The sequence below is a fragment of the Macaca thibetana genome, chromosome 6 (genome assembly GCF_024542745.1).
Source record: "Macaca thibetana thibetana isolate TM-01 chromosome 6, ASM2454274v1, whole genome shotgun sequence".
NCBI classification, from domain to species: Eukaryota; Metazoa; Chordata; class Mammalia; order Primates; family Cercopithecidae; genus Macaca; species Macaca thibetana.
In genome coordinates this window covers 9,001,868-9,019,675 of record NC_065583.1, presented here as the reverse complement: position 1 = coordinate 9,019,675, position 17,808 = coordinate 9,001,868, and the positions used below count along the sequence as shown (strand labels likewise).

At 51.1% G+C, this 17,808-nt stretch overlaps 2 protein-coding genes across 15 annotated transcripts in view; both read left to right on the top strand.

Moving 5' to 3' along the window:
• ATP6V0E1 (ATPase H+ transporting V0 subunit e1) overlaps positions 1-17,808 on the top strand; it is a 380,972-nt gene that overhangs the window by 62,349 nt on the left and 300,815 nt on the right. The gene's annotated exons all lie outside the window — the stretch shown is intronic.
• RPL26L1 (ribosomal protein L26 like 1) overlaps positions 1-17,808 on the top strand; it is a 287,969-nt gene that overhangs the window by 33,073 nt on the left and 237,088 nt on the right. The window contains exon 1 of one of the 14 annotated variants that reach the window (XM_050793330.1): positions 445-448. The exons of 9 other annotated variants lie outside the window; for them this stretch is intronic. The gene's annotated coding sequence lies outside the window, so the exon portion shown is untranslated. Of the gene's footprint in view, positions 1-444; positions 449-1,087; positions 1,092-6,569; positions 6,576-12,603; positions 12,608-14,181; positions 14,186-17,808 lie in introns of those variants that run through there. 4 more of the 14 variants (XM_050793322.1, XM_050793346.1, XM_050793356.1 and 1 more) reach the window with 4 other exon arrangements.

Genomic DNA, 17,808 nt, shown 5'->3' with positions numbered 1-17,808 from the left:
ATCGGAAGAACAGGGACGATCATCATTCCTACCTCCCAGAGTTGTTACAAAACTTCAAGTAAGTCAAATCTTTATAAAGCATTTTATGAATGGCTAGCACAAAGCTAAAGCTGTTGGACCCGGTTCAGTGAACGCCAGAGCATTATTTTCCAAGCTCAGTCAGTTCCAGAGCACTTTGATGATTTTTGCTAAATCTGCAGAGCACTTGTTTTCAAACTTAATATTTGTTTTTAATTGGCTCACTGAACTAAATGTATCTTAAAAGGAAACGTTGCATCACCACCCTGAATGGAAAACTGGAATCATTTCCCATCAACACAAAAATGAATATAACAAGTGCTTACCATGTGCCAGGCACTCTGCTAAGCACATTAGAAATATTAACTCATTCATCCCCATGAAAACCTTATAAGATGGACACCACTGTATCTTGGTTATATAGAGGGGGAAACTGAGGCACGGGGCTCTTAAGTAACTTGCACAAGGTCACAGCTAGAATACAGCAGAATTATGATTTGAAACAAGGCAGCCTGGCTCCAAGAAACAGATAGATAAATAAAACAAGGTCACCTCTTCTGTCTCAAGGTGGTTGCCTCCTGCAGGCTCTGTGCTAGGGCCCCTCTCTGTTTGTCAGGAAGGTAGATCAGCAAGTGGTAAAGAGGTGTTAAAGCCACAGTAGCACGAACCTGAGACTTTCTCCTTGAAGCAATCAGAGAATGGAAGGACAGCCAGAAAAAACCAAATTTCTCACTGCGGGATTTACTGATGTCCTTAACGCCGAGTGTATATAAAATCGTCTTTCCTGGAACCAGCAGTGTGCAGCCCATATTTTGTGAAAGCCTAAAGCGAAGGGAGTGCCCAGCAGCACCAGCAGCATTTGCATCCCCCCATCCACATCCCTAGCCCCTGGCATTTTTTAGGTCAGGACATTGTTCAACATCGAGATGGGCAAAGCCAAAGACAGGGATTAAGAAAGACATTAAAGCCACTTAATAAGAATAGGCGAAACCTAAAATTAATCACCAGTAAAAGCAAATTAACTACCTGGACAGCAGTAATATCATATCACTGTCATACCACAGAGAGGGGGGAAAGAACAATAACCTCTTAACAGCCTGAAGACTACATTACCCTTGTTCTAAAGGCAATAGAACTGTATTTAGTAGATTTACTGCTCACCAAGCCTGAAACGATTTTGTGGCTATTGTAGCTTTGAGCAAATGAGCAAATATCTTGATGTTAGAGAGTCAAGGTTTTCACCAAGGAAGCTATAGATATGGAATAGCGGAGATAAGAAAGAAGCCTGTGGTGTTGGACTGGAATTTCAGGTAAAAGCATAAGCTCATGACTTAAATGCACCCAAACATACTCTGTCTGCTGCAAGGGCCTGAGCCCAGTGACACCCCAGTGTCAACGAGCCCACCTATCACCCCAATCTTGGTTTCTTTTCTTTTCTTTCTTTTTTTTTTTTATTTAGACAGAGCCTCACCCAGGCTGGAGTGCAGTGCAGTGGTGCAATCTCAGCTCACCGCAACCTCTACCTCCCCCAGGTTCAAGCGATTCTCCTGCCTCAGTCTCCTGAGTAGCTGGGATTACAGATGCATACCAACATGCCTGGCTAATTCTTTTATTTTTAGTAGAGACATGGTTTCACCATGCTGGCCAGGCTGGTCTCGAACTCCTGACCTCAAGTGATCCACCCACCTTGGCCTCCCGAAGTGGTGGGATTACAGGCGTGAGCCACCGTGCCTGGCCCCCAATCTTGGTTTCTAAATCTCCTTCCCCAACAAAAGGAACCAGGGCAATTTGGGGAAATGGACAAGTCCAAGGCTAAAGCAGGAAAGATACAAGATGAGCTTGGAACATCAAGTTTTGCCAAGAAATAAGGAAGTGAACAAAGAATGCTGGGGACACATCAAAAGGACACAGGAGCCGGTTTAAAGAGGCCACTGTTCCAACTGTGGAACAATTTGGGCATTGACTCATCGCGGACAATTGAGCATTGAATAATGATGGCAGTGGATTATAACATATTAAATGAAAGAGAACCCATGAATGCACCCTGGTAAATATAAAATAAAGGGAAAAAAGGAAGGAGAGAAAGAGGGAAGGAAAAGTTTTTCCTAACGGAAAAAAATGCCACTTAATAAATGAAGAGGGAAAAATGGGTTTATACAATCCTCATTTGTGAATTATTGTAGTAAACATTAATTCATTTATCATCAGTGGATGCCGGGGGATCATCAGGTCGGAATCACCCAAGAATGGTGGAGCTAGAAAATCATTTGGCTCTGTAAAAGTAAAAATTGATTTGGTTAAGGGAGAGAGGTTTGTTGGGAAGTGGGCAGGACCTACACACAGTCTGGGAGCATCATCCTCCCTATTGCTTATGGATCCCAAAAGGGAATAGTGGCCCTTGGCAGTGGAGAAATCTGGCAGATACCAGCTTAACCAAGGGATCAGCTGGACCATCCAATGTCGAGCGCCTCTTGATATGATGTGCTAAGGACACGGCCGCACTGCTGTGCAATCCTTGCCAAAAATGTGAACCCTGAATCTAATCATGAGGAAACAATCTAACAGACCCAAACTGAGCTGAAGGACATGCCAAAACAATGAGCCTGTGTTCTGCAGAAAATGTCAAGGTTGTGAATGAGGAAGAGAGCTGAGGATGCAACTACTCCAGATTAAAGCGGGGAAAGAGGCACAGCAGCCGAGCATCGGCTGGACTCCGAGCTGGAGTTTGGATGGTTGAAAGAAGCACTCTCAAGGGTGTTATTGAGACAAAATGGGCAACATCTAAATAGAAACTTATGTACGATCCTCATATCAGAGCAATGTTGCCTTATCAAATTTCTACTGTGATTATGCGGCGGGGGATACTGAAGTATTAATATTTAGAGATGAAACGTCATGATCATGATGTCTACAACTTACTCTCAAAGGGTTAAGCAAAATAGTGTGTGTGTGTGTGTGTGTGCGTGTGTGTGTGTGTATATACAGAGAGAAAGAGAGAGAGAGAAAGCACGTGAGTCAAACATTAGCCATTGGTCAATTTAGGGAAGAGTTTCTCAAGCTTGTCACAACTGACATTTTGGACCAGATAATCCCGTGTTGTGGGGACAGCTGGCCCTGTGTATTGTATGATGTTTAGCAGCATCCCCGGCCTGTACCCACAAGGCGCCAGCAGCGTTCCCTAGTTGTAACAACCAAAACTGTTTCCAGACATTGCCTGCAGACATGTCCCTGTGGGGAGCGGGCATGCCCGATGGCTGAGAGCCACTGGTGAAGGACAGAGAGGTGTTTATTAAGCTATCCTTGGATCTTTTGAAATGTTTCCAAATAAAAATGTTTTAACGTTAGGTTATACTCCAAAGGGAGAGGGCTGCAGGTAGTGGGAGCAGGGTAAACGGAGGGTCATTTACTCCCCTGGCTGAGCTTTTACAGCTCTGCCGCCCCTGCCACCATCAAGCTCCTTGGAGGGAGATGACTTTTTCATCTCCATCGCCCCGCAAAGGGGCTTGGCCACAGTGATGTGCACCAATGCTGAGCAAATTCACAACACTCTCATTTACAACGGGAGGTCAGCTACTCAGCCATCAGATGGGCCTTGTCACCAGTCGATGGAGCCAGCGTCAAGTCAGCAGAGGTGAGGCTGGCGATGGAAGCCAGACCCAAAGGGTGAAGATTAGGCGGACAAGTGCAGAGGGAGGCTCAGAGCCACGGCCTGGACTGGAGCTCCCAGTGGATCCAGTGTGGGATGTGGAGACTTTTGATGGAGATGGACAGAGGGGATGTGAAGTAAATATTGATTGGGGTCTTAGGACCTCAGTCAGACAGAACAGCCACATCTGAGACTGAGGGGACATCAGGCCCCCAAATGCACCCCTCCAAAGGCAGTGAGATCCCTGACTGCAGCCTTCCACCCCTGCAGTCACCATGGCCATCCCAAACTGGACTGATGGAACATTCTAGAAGGAGAGACTCAGACAAGAAGGAGGAGAAAGTGGTGGGGGATATCTGTGGAATCTCAGTCCCTCTGCACAAAGCAGGTGTCTTATCTGGCCTTGCCTGGGAGAAGACTGCTGATTTGAACCTAGCCTTGCTAGAACATCCGTGGCAGTAACAGAGCCCCAAAGACACGGGTCTGGCAGCCCCCCATGGCCTGGCTCTCAGTACCTCTCCGACCTCCTCTCCTAGCACTGCTCTCCTTCCTTACCCTGCTGCAACCACGCTGGCCTCCCTGCTGCTCCTCAGGCTCATTCCACCAGTACCCCGGCCGGCTGCCTCCCTGCTGCTCCTCAGGCTCATTCCACCAGTACCCCGGCCGGCTGCCTCCCTGCTGCTCCTCAGGCTCATTCCACCAGTACCCCGGCCGCAGGGCCTTTGCACTTGCTGTTCCCGCTACTGGGAACACTTTACCTCACATCCTCTCAGCATTCCTCTCTCGCTTGTTTCAGGTCTCTGCTCAAGGATCACCTTCTCAGGGAGGTCCAATCTGGCCACCACCCCCACCCCTACCCCCACCCCAACCCCAACCCCCACCTACCCCAACCCCCAGCCATCCTACCCATCTTATTTTCTTCACAGCACTTATCACGCCCTGAAATGACATTTTCATTGGCTCTCTTGGTCATTGCCTGTCTCTCTTGCTAGCATGTAAGTTTTGTGAAGATGAGGACTTTGTCCTATTTGCAGTCATATAACCTGCACTAGAACAATGCCTGGCACATAGTGTGTGCTCAATACATACTTTAATCAATGAAATGACTTAATTAATTCATTTTCCTTCTGCTCTTTGGTAAGGTTGCTTTCATCTTCAGAGGAAAAATGCGAAACCTGCCTCTCTTCCTCTCAAGTCCTTGCTTGGCCAAACCCTTTTCTCCTACTCCAGGGGAGAATTTGATTAAGTGCTTTTTGTTTTTTGAAGGGTGGGGAGACCACAGTAAGCATGCCATTGAGCCTCACTTATCACCGCTTTGCTCTTGAAAGTAGATCCCTGAATGCAGATTCTGACCAACCCCGGAAAACCCAACATCCTATTGGACAGCACTAGGGCCTGGCTTCTGAGCCCCGCCACAGCTATTCCCTCTGCTGGAATGCCCTTCCCTTGCTGTGTGTATGAACACCTCCTGCTAACAACCCTTTTCACCTTGGCTCAAATGTTGTTTTCTCTAAAAGGACTTCCCCGATCTTCCAGTCTAAATTAATCTCTCCCACGAAAGGCAAATTCTCTTCATTGTGGGGCTCACATTTATAATGAAATACTCTCTGCTCGTTGGTTGATTTTCTGCCTCCCATACTAGACTGTCAGCCTAGGAGGGCAGGGGTCTGCCTGTGCAGTATCCCGCTGCACACCTAGTGCCCAGCGACGCCCTGCAGCAGGTGCTGGCCGAGTTTGTGTTGGAGGAGCTGGAGAACAGCCCCATCCTGGAAGCCGGCAGCCTACAGAGCCCATCTCACTGGTCCTCCTTGGTGAGAGCTCGTCTGGGTCCCGTCTGCCCATAGGGGAGCCCCACAGCCCTGCCGTGCTCCCTGTGTCCCAGGAATTGTGCTGGAACACTCCAGAGACAGGCAGCTTCTCCCCAGCACTGCACTAGGCATGGGATGGAAGGAGGACGCCTCTGGAGAATTTTCTTGAGCAGTAGAAGGGCCCCTCCTGGCCATGGGAGCGGGCACGGAGATTGTCCCTTTAGGGAGGATTCAGCCTCTCAGTCCCCACCCCCCATGGTGCAATAAAGTTTCCAGTTCAAAGTCATGACCTTCACTATTAAGACCTCAAAGGGAACAGGTCCTGGTTCTCATCCTCCCCAACTTTCCAAAGCCCTCCCGAGGCTCCCTCTGGCCCTCAGAGAAACCCCTTAGCCTGACATTCCAGGATCTCAACTGGTGACAGCTCTGGCCTCATTTGCCACCACTCCTCCCTCCCCCACACCTGCTCTGCCACACCTGGCTGCCTAGCATCCCAGGGCACCCGAGCCCTTTCACAACCTCACGAGTCTGCGTGTGTGGAGCCACTTCCAGGACACCCTCCTGACAGGGCAGAGCTGGCTTTTCCTATAGCAGCACACCCTTCGTCCAGCTGGGCCCCGAGCCTCTGCAGCAAAGGCAAACCTGTGCCGAGCACTGACCCATGCTGGACATGGCCAAGGTGCCGCTCATGAGCTCATTCAATCCTCACAACAAACCTATGGGAAGGCGCTGTTCATTCATTCAGCACGTGTTAGTTAAATATTGACTGTGGGCTCCACACTCTTCTAGGTGCTACGGATACGGCAGACAACAAAACACACAGAAACCCTGCCCTCTGCAGCTTCCATTTTAGTGAGGGGAGGCAGTCACTAAGTAAAGTGTAGGAGATATTCAGTGATGATTGGAGTTATGTGGAAAAATAAAACAAGGAGGGTGACAGAGAGATCCTGGGGGGATGGAAACTGCCCTTTAAATATGGGAGTCAAACTCTGGGAGGCTGAGGTGGGCAGATCACCTGAGGTTGGAAGTTTGAGATCAGCCTGACCAATATGGAGAAACCCCACCTCTACTAAAAATACAAAATTAACCGGGTGTAGGGGGGGCAACTGTAATCCCAGCTACTAGGGAGGCTGAGGCAGGAGAATCGCTTGAACCCAGGTGGAGATTGCGATGAGCCGAGATTGCGCTATTGCACTCCAGCCTGGGCAACAAGAGCAAAAGTCCATCTCAAAAAAAAAAAAAATGGGGGTCAAATAAAATGCTTGAAGCAAAGACCTGACAAAGGCGAAAAAGTGAAGGCTCATGTCTGGGGAAGAGCATTCCAGGCAGAAGGCACAGCCAGTGCAAAGTGCCAGGGCAGGACTTGGCCCCGCCAGTGAGAGGGAGGCCAGTGTGGCCCAGACAGAGAGAGCAAGAGCGGGTGGTAGGACACGAGGCAGGGAGGTGAGGGGAGGCCACATGGAGGGACCACGGGCCACAGGAGGACTGCAGTTGGTACTTTGATTGAAACAGGTGACCGCTGCAGAGCACTGGGAATGAGCTATTGGGAGCTGTGGTGGGGAGCAAAGAAAACAGGCAGATGACTCCTGCAATATGCCAGGTAAGAGGCAATGGCTCTGAGCAGGGGAATAAACTGGAAGGAGAAAGACACAAGTGGGCTCCGGAAATATGTGAAGGTAGGGCCACCTGGACTTCCTGATGGATCTGATTTGGGTGTGAGTAAAAGAAAAGAGTTAAAGATGTCCCCCAGGTTCTGATCCAAGCCACTAGAAGGGTATAATTGTCAACTCTTTTATAGATAAGGACACTGAGGCCCAGGGAGTCAAGCAACCTGCCCAAGATCACATAGCTGGTCATTGGCCGAGCTGGGATTTGAACCCAGACCTCTGGCCTTGGAAACTTTGACCTCGCCAATCTGCTCCAATTCACTGTGATGCTTGACAAATGCTGAACTTTGGAAGTAGGGTTTTCAAGAGAAAGAGACACAAAGAGACACAGTCAGTCCCTGATCTTGAAACACGACTGTTTCCAGGGTTGAGATGGAAAGTGTAGCTTTGGAGCACATGGACTTGGGTTTACAGAGCCTCCCCAGGACTGTCTGGTCTACACACCCTGGGCCTGCCCTGGGTCTCACTTTCCAATGCATAAAACAGAAGAATCATGATCACTGCCACCACTTACAGAGCAGCCCCGGACCTACTTCACATTATCCCTCCCAATCCTCCTAACAACTGTGTGAAGTGGGTGTTAACATCCCTTTTTCACTGATGAGGAACCTGAGGGTCAGACAGGTCCACAGCTAAGAACCAGCAGTTTGGGATTTGAACCAGAACCAAATGGACACTGGGGCCTGGGTAACTTAACTCTTGCCTAGAGCTGTCGGAATAGAGGACTGAGTACTGCACACAGTAAGCCTTCAACCCATGCAAGTTCCTTCTCTCCCTCCCCACGTTCCCCTACCCATGACCCAGTGTGGGAGGCATCCACACCCATTTGCAGATTCTCAAGAAAGTGCCTGGGTGCCAGTGCCCAAGACCTAGCTGCCCCTATGGGTTCACTTGGCTGGCCCTGGCCTGTGCGAGCCAGCTGTTTCCTGCAGTGTCCCAGGGATGGGGACAGCACCTGCGGGTGCCTGACACAGAGGACACTCCCTCACCCCCATGCAGCTTGGGGCACCAACACCACGGAGAGGCACCATCACCTCGGAGAGGAACCAACACCACAGAGAGGCACCATCACCTCGGAGAGGAACCAACACCACGGAGGGACACCATCACCACGGAGGGACACCATCACCACGGAGGGGCACCATCACCACGGAGAGGCACCATCACCACGGAGGGGCACCAACACCACGGAGGGACACCATCACCACGGAGAGGAACCAACACCACGGAGGGACACCATCACCACGGAGGGACACCATCACCACGGAGGGACACCATCACCACGGAGGGGCACCATCACCACGGAGGGACACCATCACCACGGAGGGACACCATCACCACGGAGAGGAACCAACACCACGGAGGGACACCATCACCACGGAGGGGCACCATCACCACGGAGGGGCACCATCACCACGGAGGGGCACCAACACCACGGAGGGACACCATCACCACGGAGGGGCACCAACACCACGGAGGGACACCATCACCACGGAGGGGTACCATCACCACGGAGGGGCACCAACACCACGGAGGGACACCATCACCACGGAGAGGCACCATCACCACGGAGGGGCACCAACACCACGGAGGGACACCATCACCACGGAGGGACACCATCACCACGGAGGGGTACCATCACCACGGAGGGACACCATCACCACGGAGGGGCACCAACACCACGGAGGGACACCATCACCACGGAGAGGCACCATCACCACGGAGGGGCACCATCACCACGGAGAGGCACCATCACCTCGGAGGGACACCATCACCACGGAGGGGCACCATCACCACGGAGGGGCACCAACACCACGGAGGGGCACCAACACCATGGAGAGGCACCAACAGGCCTCCGCAATATTTGGGCAATACAAGCTGGAAGGGCTCCTCCTCGTTCCAGGGCCCAGGCCTGGGCACGTCAGGGTGTGGACTTGGGGAGGGGCCTGGGGAATTCTGGGGCGCAGCCTGACAACCCCAGAGGAAAGCAGAATCCACGACTAACACCAGTGGGGTTCCCAGCACCCTCCGTCTCAGCGCTTCCTCCCTCAACCCCACCAAAGAACAATGGCTAATCCCAATTTCTGTATAGGGAAACTGAGGCTCAAAGAGGCAAGGTCACTTGGCTGGAGTGAAACAACCCAGAAATGGTAGAACCAGGATCTGCACCCCAAAGCCTATGCTCTCGCGCTGCCACAGACCCCTCACTAAGCCCAGCACGAGGGTCGTCCATTCTGGCTCACGATCCCTTACCCATAATTCCAAAACCCTGAAAACCAAAAGATAGTTCATAAGTTTGGCCCCAGAGCTCATTTAGCACGACCCAGCTCCACCATTCACAAGCTGTGAGGCCTTAAACAAGTCATGTCATCTCTCTGAGCCCCACAGTCCTGTAAACTCTGTAACACGGGAGTCGCCGTGCTGTCCTCACCAGCAGCCAGGAGGCCTGAGTAACTGGGGGGGCCCAGGATTCTGCATTTAACAAGCCCTCGAGGGACTTCTGCTGCATTCTCTGCTTGGGCACCACTCTTTTAAGTCATCTACCTGACCGTGCCACTTCCACGCTCTGAAGTCTTCCATAGCTCCTTATTGCCTGCTGGGTAAAGTCCAAGAGCCTTAGCATGGCCGGAACTAATGGGAAGCTACATATTGATAGTTTTTATTTTTTTCCACTTTGCATATGCATGCTTTGATGCAGAAACAGCTGTGTGTTTGTTTATGGATGAAGACCATCCATAAATGTGTTAAGTGATAAAGGGTGTGTCTTAGGTGGTAAAGGTTGTACAGTTAACCCTTGAATAACACAGGTTTGAACTGAGTAAGTCCACCCATACGTGGATGTTCTTCTGCCTCTGCCGCCCCTGAGACACCAGGACCAACCCCTCGTCTGCCTCTCCCTCCTCCGGCTGCTCACCGCGAAAGGATAAGGATAACGATCTTTATGATGATCCACTTCCGCTTAATGAACAGTAACTATATTTTCTCTTCTTTATGATTTTCTTAATGACATCTCCTTTTCTCTGACTTACTTATTGTAAGGATATAGTATATACAACATATAACCACAAAATATGTGTTAATTGACCACTTACGTTATGGCTTCCAGTCAGCAGCAGGCTATCAGTCATTAAGTTTGGGGGGCGTCCAAAGTTATAGGTGGATTTTGACTGTGTGGGGGGATCGGCACCCCTAATCCCCACGTTGTTCAACGGTCAGCTGTATTTCCCCTTTTAAAACCTGAAAAACCCAGAATCCTGAAACCTCCAGCCTCAAGATAAGGGATTGTGGGCCCTTAGTATTCTAAGGCACCTGTTGTTTGCTAGGCACCAGGCTGAGCGCTTTGCACAGGTGATCGTGCTTTGTCCTAGCCGACCTAGGCAGATGAGCTGTTATCATCCCCACTGGACAGGTGAGAACACTGAGGCTCCAGAGAGTGAAGCAACTTGGCCAGTTCACACGGCAGTAACAGAATGAGCCTCGAACCACCACCAGGTTCAAACCGCCACACGCGTCATTAGCATGGGCCATCCTTCTCTCCTGCCCTCGCCCCTGTCTGCCAGCCTGGCTGGGCACCAGGTAAACAGGTCTGAGGCATGAGTCACCTCCAGCAGCCTATCATGGGGCTGGGAAAACAAGCTGTCACCTCCTGTCAGCCCGGGCCATAAGGGGAGGGCTTCGAATGCTGGTTAGAGCCTTTCAATTTTATCCAGAAAACAATAGGGAGCCATGGAAGGGTTTAGAGCAGGGAAGTGTTGTGGTTATGTAGATGCCCTAAAGGAGTGGTCCCCAAACCTGAGTGCACGTCTGAATCCCCAGAAGGTTTGTTCAACACAGAGCGCTGGGCCCCACCCCAGGGTTTCTGATTCAGTCGTTCTGAGGTGGGGCTGGGGAATTTTCACTTCTAACAGGTTCCTGGGCAACACTGTTGCGGGTGGTGCAATGACCACACTTTGAGAACCAATGTTCTAGACCAACACAGTGGGGGAAGGGTAGCAGGTGCGCCTGGACTTTCCACTGTAATAAGGGCCATCATTTTGGGGTGCCAGGGATGTGCCACATTCGTCACTTAACCCTCACAGCTCACACATGATGAACTGAGCCTCAGTAAGGAGAAACTGCCTGCCCAGGGCCACACAGCTCGGAAGTGGTGGCCAAGGACTCCATTTTGGGGACTGGGGTTCCAGAAGGATCCCCCCTCACTGCCCTACCTCTTACATGGTACCTGTGACAGGGCCCGTGGGGGACAGCATGGGTGGTCTGTCCTTAGTAAGCTGCGCTGAACTGTTATGGACTAGGTCAAGGCACTCTGGAGTCAATCAAACAGATGTGGGACTTGGCACTTCCGAGCTCTGGACCCCCAGACCCACTCCTCCTGTGGGCCCCCAGCTGCGAAGAGACTGCTCTGACTCCCTGTCACTCAGGCAAGGCGAGGAGCAGTTTCAAGCAGACTCAATTACAGATGCTGCAGAGGGAGGGAGGGAGGGGTCGTCAGAGCAAGCCTGGAGACCTCCATCCCTGGAGAAGCCTCTGCCTCCAATCCCCCAAATGGCTGCATCGGAGAAATCCAGGCCATTTCTCCCACAAGCCCGGATCTCCAGCCGGATCGTGCCCTCGGCCTCCCCTCCGAAGGGCTCATCCTGGAGATGGCTCTCCTCCATGTACCCCCAGGAAGGGATGGCACTGGGGGGAAGAGGAGCCTATCAGTGGCTGTCATGGCTCTGCTCCCAACAAGGACTTGGCTCATCGTCCTGGTCCCCTTTCTGGCTGAGTGACCTTGAGCCCCAATCTGGGCTTCTCTTTCCTCATTTGCAGACTACCTGCCTGCCTCACTGGCTTTGAGGTGTGACGCAACAATATCAGGAAAACCACTGCTCCCTGAGGACCTACTATGCTGCCAGGCCTATTGTCAGAGACCTGCTAGACATTCACAACGGATGTGATGGACATTTAAACACACACAAAGACGCTGTGCCTGCCAGAGCCCTGCTGTTCAGCTTGCTCCCCAGACAGGCCTGGGTACACCCCACCATCACCCCCTGAAACAAATCAGGCAGATCATTAAGGGTTAAATAGGAGTGGCGGCTGTTTGGCTGAAAAATGATTTTCTGAACTTTTCCATATGCTTGAGATATTTTATGGTACAATCACGCCGGCCCACTGAGTGTGAAGCCGGCCTGGGAGAGAGGAGGCAGGATGGAGGAACTGGGTCAGGAGCTAGCCAAGCTCCTGGCCATCCAGATGTAATGGTGGAGCAGATGGGAGGCTGTGAGTCACCGAGAAATGCCCGGATGATTGGGATGTTGCTAAAACTCTGAAGTCCCAGATTCCCTTGTGGGCTCCTGGCAAGGGTGTGGAGCCAGTGAGTCCATCAACCAGCGAAGCAAACCAGGATGTCCAAGGTGACTGAGTCTGGGAGCAGGGACCAGCCAACAATACCCTTCTCAGTCTCTCCACGTGGTGGAATGGGGAAGTGAAGCCATTCCGGGGAGCCCTTGTGGTTCTGTGTCCAGCCTGAACCACAGCTTCACCCCACTGGCGCCGGCCAGGTGGACCTCCTGAGGTCTTGGGGTGGGCCCCTGGCTCCACAAACCAGCCAGAAGCGGCAGATCAGCTCCCAGCTCCTAACCCCTGGGCCTGGCTGGAAAGCACCTCAGCCCCAGGGACGGGTCAGCTGCAGCTTGTTGTGCTGTTGCTAAGTTCTTCGCTGATCAATCCGGGCCTCATGGGTTTTTTCCCTCTGGTTTCATGTTCTGACGGGAACTGAGTGAATCTGGAGCGAGTTAATTGCAGCCACAGCATTCCAGAGGGTGTTACGCTGCAAGTTCCTCCCGGGCCCCAGCTCCCCGAGTCCACACCCTCCCCGGCTGTGGGCTGGAGGCTGGAATATGAGCAGCTCTACAGGACCGGACCCCGAGGGATCCGCTGTCCTTTCTAAACACTTGTCTTCCAGGGAGGAAAAGGTTTAGGGTCAAAACACAGATCTTCTCCTTGGTTCCACAGCTCTCTTTTCTGGCATTTAGGCTCCACACATTTTGTTCCAAAAGTCATCCCCCAGCCTCTTGTCCCACAATGGCCTGCGCTCTCTCTGAGCCAGCCGGACCAGGCTGTTCCCCAGATAAGCCGGCACGGGCTCACCTCTCCTCTCCTTCCTGTCTTTGCCCAGCCAAATCTGACCCTCCCTCACTCCCTCCCTCCCTCCCTTCCTTCCTTCTTCCCTTCCTTCATTTTTCCTTCCTTCTCTCCTGCAGACAATATTTGTGTTGTCATTCAGTGAGACAGGCAATATTGTGAAGCTTAGAAATAATTGATTTATACCTTTCATAAATAAAATTACCAGAGAATATAATTTCAGGTGGAAATGAGCACTTTGAAAAAAGGAAACAGATGAAGAGGGGACTAGGCTGCGTGTGTGTGTGTATGTGTGTGTGTGACATATATACCCTAGTCCCTTCTTTATTGCTTCCCTCCTATTTATTTATTTATTTTTGAAACAGTGTCTGCTCTCTTGCTCAGGCTGGAGTACAGTGGCGCAATCTTGGCTCACTGCAATCTCCACCTGGCAGGTTCAAGCGATTCTCCTGCCTCAGCCTCCCAAGTAGCTGGCATAACAGGTGCCCGCCACCACACCTGGCTAATTTTTGTATTTTTAATAGAGACGGGGTTTCACCATGTTGGCGGCCAGGCTGGTCTTGAACTCCTGACCTCAGGTGACCTGCCCATCTCGGCATCCCAAAGTTCTGGGATTACAGGTGTGAGCTACCACGCCCATCCACCTCCTTAGCTTTATAAAGTGCGTATTTCCACCCAAAATGATATTCTTTTTAAATTTTATGTACGAAATGCACAAATCACTGATTTATAAACTTTACAATATTGTCCATCTCTCTAAAGTGTAAGCTCTATAACTCTATGACAATATATTATATGTATGTGGACTTGTGTGTGTATGCTGTGCCTGTGTATGTATAAGTGTGTGTGTGTATATCTATGTGTATTTGTGTATGTATGTGTGTGTGCATGTGTGTGTGTGTTTGTGTGTGGGGGGGCCAGTTGGGGAGACGAGGGAAGGCCTCTCTGAGCAGGTGAATTTGGGCAGAGACCTGGGGGAGATGCTTGCACTGTGGGGCAGGTGCCCAGGCTCTGCGGGCACCTGGGAGGGTAAGGAGAGTGAAGGCAAGGGAGGGGCTGGCAGGGCCTGAGCAGCGGGGCTTGGTGCACTGGCCAGGCACTGGGGGTGTCCCCCAAGCGTGTTGGGGAGGTGGCACTCTCAGAGTCATATTTTCAAAGGACCCTCTGGCTGCCACGTGGCCAAGGATGGAAGCCCAGGAGGGACTCGAGGCCAGGCGAGAGACAGCCGGGCGGTCCTGAGGGGTGGGCACTGGAGGGGTGGGTGGCAGCTGGGCCAGCATATATTTTGGAGGAAGAGCTGTGAGGCAGCCCTAGGTGGGAGGGAGATAAAGTCATCAAAACAGCCGCAGGCTTTGGGGCTGATCCACTTGCAGGAAGGGATGGAGGCCGCGGTGGGGAAGGTGGGAACAGAGCAGGGTCACAGAGGCAAACCCCAGAGGTGGGTAGGGTTCCAGCCCACAGGGAGCCTTGGGAGCCCCGCAGCCAACAAACAAACCTCCTCTGGACTGCTCTGAGGATAGCAGAGGAGCCACCGAAGACTTGCAGGCAGGAGAGTTCCAGGACAATTCTGATGTGACCTCCTCACAAGAGCCTCTTGGTGCACGTGGCCTCTCCCTGCCTAAAGTCATAAAGTCACTTCATCTGGTAATCTTGACTCAGTTTCCCCAATAAGTTGTTGCATTCTAAAAACTTTTGCTCTGCGTCAGGCACTGGACTAACTTCTATACCAGCGCTGTTGCATGAATGATGAGGTAGAGATTATTTACAACCCTCCACTATTTCACAGAGGCAAAGACAGACACAGAGAGGGACAGCCACTTGCCCAAGGGCACACAGCTGAGAAGCTGGGATTCAGACCCAAGCTGTCTGGCTCCTGAGTCTGCATGTCCAACCACTCCACTCCACCTCCTGGCTCCCCACACACATACACATGTGCACACACACAGAAACATACACACGTGTGTGCATCTGCACGTGAGGCATGGAGAGCCTGTGCTGGATGATGCTGCCCCAGCCTGGTTTTATGTGCAGGGTCCCTCTCTGTGTTTATTCATTCACTGGATAAATATTTCCAGGGGAGGGCCAGACTGGGGCTGCTGGGAAGCTGAGGTGAGGAGCCTGCGTTTCCTGCCTGCACAGGGATAGGGAGAGGTGGGGACCTGGGGCGGTGAAGTTCGTCAGGCAGAATGCTGGGTGCCTGGAGAGAGGGAAGCCCCACACAGGGCCAGGGACGGGCCAGAGCAGGGGCAGGAGAGCATGGGGAGTCACCCCAGCCCTGTGTGACCATAGGCAAGTCACCTCTGCTCCCAGCCCCCGATTCCACCTTGCTGTCATTGAGACAGTGATGCCTGCCTCCTAGAGCTGTTGTGAAGGTTCTGCAGGAATAGTCACAGCACCAAACACTCACAGTTGTTCTTTCTTTCCTACCTTGGTGAAAAAATGGTGACTGTCACACTGCCACTCCATGGAGAGAAGCAGGACTTCTGTTTCACAGACTGGGTTTAACATTCCCAGGGCCTTTTTTTCTCTCTCTCTCTGAGAAGTTCCTTTGCTCAGCAAGGCTGTCGGGGGCACTAGTAAAGGTTGGGTGCACCCCACTTCCCACCCTCCACCCCCCAGTGACTCTGGCAGAGGATGCGGGGACGCCAAGCCACAGGGATTCTCAGCTGTCGCTTGACGCAGCAGATTCAGGGCCCTTATTTAGAACCTTGGCTTGGGGGGCCGGGGCAGACACTCTCTGTCTCAACAGCAATTCCCTTGCTCTCCCCACCTCCTCACCCTCCTGGGGGTGGGGCTCAAGAGCTCAGACTCCCCAACCTTGGGCCCAGGTTCAGAACCTTTCCTGGGCCCTTCCAGAAACCCTCCCTGCCACTGGCTGACCAGTGGCCTGGACTCCTCCACTCAGTGGCTGCTGCAGAGTGAGTTAGTGACCTGGAGAGAAGGAAATAGAGGCTCCCTGTGGAAGGGAGGTGTGTTATCCAAATGTTTCCCTCTGCTGGGACACCCAGACCCCTACCAGTATCACTGGAATTGAACAGCACATTGGACAACATGTGTCTTCATAAGAACATAGCAGACAGCCTAGAAGGAAGACTAGAAGGAAAGATGGCAACACGTTGATATTCCTGTCTCTGGGTGGTGTGAGGTTATGAGTGGTCTTTATTTTCATGTCTTTTTTTTTCTGTATTTGCTAAATTTTCTCCATTGAAAATGTACTACTATTAAAATCACAAGAAAAAAGTACTTTTTAAAAAGGATATAATATTTCGTTAAATGGAAACATAAGATATAAAATATCTCACTTATGGATGCAAAAATATAACATTGAAAAGTGAAAATTATAAAATTGCATATAACCCACATGAGGACAGAATATATGTCAGATCTGCGACTAAAATAATGTGTATGTGCATTTGTAGATTCTGAATAAGAAAATTATATGTGAGAGAGAATGAAAGTACTATGCCCTGTAGGGTCCCCCATTACAGCACAAAGAGAGGGCTCCCATTTATTTATGTCTGACTGTCTTGCTAGGCTGTGAGGCACTTGAGTGTCAAGGGAAACTTTTACTTCTCTCTCTGTCCTTCTGAGGACATTTGTGGATGAACAAGCAAATATCTTCTTTAAAAATAAATGAGCTGGGCGTGGTGGCTCATACTTGTAATCCAGCACTTCAGGAAGCCAAGGTGGGCAGATCACTTGAAGTCAGGAGTTCAAGACCAGCCTGGGCAACATGGTGAAACCCCGTCTCTACTAAAAATACAAAAATTAGCCGGGCATGTTGGTGGGTGCCTGTAATCCCAGCTACTTGGGAGGCTGAGGCAGGAGAATAGTTTGAACCTGGGAGTTAGAGGTTACAGTGAGCTGAGATGGTGCCATTGCACTCTAGCCTGGGTGACAGAGACTCCATCTCAAAAATAAAAAAAAATAAATAAATAAACACATTAAAATTCTACAAACAAAAAGCACACCAGAAGTGATGCACTAATGTGTCTCATAAGTCAGTAAAACTCAGAGGGTTGTATATTTTCAAACAGATATCTTCAAGGGCCCTTGGGCCTGCTTGTGGGCCCTCTGTTGTGCCCACCAGGCTGGGAGGTCCAGGTGGACAGGGGCTGTCTCTGTCAATCTCAGAACCTGAGGCACCCAGTGCAGTTTGGATGTACTTTCGGGTACAATGAAAATACGTGGAAGTGGCCGGGTGTGGTGGCTCACGCCTGTAATTCTGGCACTTTGGGAGGCCAAGGCAGGTGGATCACCTGAGGTCAGGACTTCAAGACCAGTCTGGCCAATATGGTGAAACCCTGTCTTTACTAAGGATACAAAAATTAGCCGGGTGTGGTGGCATGCACCTATAATCCCAGCTACTCAGGAGGCTGAGGCAGGAGAATTGCTTGAACTCTGGAGGCAGAGGTTGCAGTGAGCCAAGATCGCACCACTGCACTCCAGCCTGGGCAACAGAGTGAGACTCCATCTCAAAAAAAAAAACAAAAAAAAAAAAAAAAAAAAAATCATGGAAGCATGTTGACAATCAGAAAAA